This window comes from Echinops telfairi, unplaced genomic scaffold, assembly GCF_000313985.2.
Source record: "Echinops telfairi isolate 266 unplaced genomic scaffold, ASM31398v2 ScPeMD7_2573;HRSCAF=3158, whole genome shotgun sequence".
Lineage (NCBI taxonomy): Eukaryota > Metazoa > Chordata > Mammalia > Afrosoricida > Tenrecidae > Echinops > Echinops telfairi.
In genome coordinates, this window is record NW_022106471.1 from 2,333,538 (window position 1) to 2,335,341 (window position 1,804).

Here is a 1,804-nt window from a genome sequence, read left to right on the forward strand (position 1 = left end):
CAAAACATTTTCTCTCCATTTAAACCCCCGACATTAGGTCCTCATTTTTCCCCTCCCTCCTCCTACACATTTTTTAAGGCCTCCTTGCATATTTTAGTTATAGAATTTTCATTTGATCATTTTTAATAGTGTATTTCCTCCTGAGATTAAAAAAAAATGTTTTCTCTCATTGTGAACATGTATTTCTTTATTTCATTGAGCATAGTTGTGGCAACTGCTTCAAACCCCATCCCAATCCCAACACCTGTAGGTTCGTTCTTCCCACTTTTCACTCCCCTTCAGAACCGGTGCGCAGTTGTTCACGGTTCAGAGCCTTCTTGAGTTTGTGTCGATGTTAAATGCAGGAGGACTTGGTATGGTAAATGCTTTATCAGCTTGCCTAGAAACGGGACTCCTTTCAGTCAATTCCTGATGTCCATGGGTTTGTGTCTGGTATCTGGCCCGCATACCAATGTTGCCATTAATATACTTAGTGTAGGTCTCTTGGTGAAAAATGTGTAAGAGTATCCCTAGGATGTATATTTAAGAGTAGAATTGATGGGTCATATGCTAGCACGTTTTCTACTTTGCTAAACATTGCCAACCTCTTTCCCAAAGTGGTTGTACTAATTTAAATTTTACCTCCCTCCCCCCCCCTTTTTTTTTTTTAAGCAGTGTGGGAGAGTTTCTCCTGCCAGTGTCTGTGCTACTACTGGGCATTGTGAACCTTTTGCTCTTTGGCCAAATGGTGCTTAGGCCTTTAGCTCTCCTTCGACCTTCAACTTGTCTCCCTCGGATTCCACAGCCCAACAACAAGAAAACGTGGTTTTCTTGGTGTCTTGGTTTTTAGGCTTGTTTCTGGGGTTATGTTGGGTTCAGAAAGCTGCATTGGGTGGGTTGCATCTCTGCTAGTTTCTTAGATAGGGTGTTCTCCAAGATTTTCAGCTATGAACTCATGCTAACTTATTTCTCAGCCCAGTTTTAAATATGTAGAATCCAGACCCACAAATTGCAGGATAAGTCAAAAAAGATAAGAAATATTTGAGAAAGAATTAGGGATTAAGAGGCGTCCAAGGGAAGCTGTCCGTGGACTCAAGTTGACTAGTTGATTACTCATTGAGCTGCTAATCACTGGGTCAGTGGTTCAAACCCACCCGTGGCTCTGCAGTCTTTAAAATATTTAGGGTAGTTCTTCTCTGTCCTATAGGATCCCTATACGTTAGGCTCGATTTGATGGCAGCGGGTTTTTCTTTTAGGTCTAGGAGGCTGGGCAATATAGACAGAGACTCCAAGTTGGATACTGCAAAGCCAGGACACAGAGTGGGAACAGCAGAAAGGGAAATAAACTTGAAAAGGCACATAGAGGGCGGTGTGAGCATCACCCTGTAAGATGCTATTAGCCATTGGCATATTTTGAAGATCTAAATTTTTCTTCTTCACATTATGCGTAAACATTTTAGAATAGCACTTTAATACATAGAAGTCAGTGGATTATTCATGTTAAATGGTTCAGAGGTGAGGTTGACTCCAAGCTTCTTTATCAGAAAAAAAATTTCTTTTAATAGTTTCTGTGCACAAAGTGGCAGCCAACTAAAAAATAGGGGGAAAGAAGGAGAAAACAAAAACGAAAAACAAGGGTGATGGGGGAACAGGGCACTAATACACCGACCAGGAGGGCATTATTTTTGTCCCCACAGGAAAGGGAGAGAGGGACCAGACTCCCATCCTGGAATGCCAAGCCTTGAGGGCTACATACCAGCTTGGAGCAGTGAACTAACAGAGGACGACAGGGCCATAGCTGAGCTATGTTGAACCCCCTCCCCAG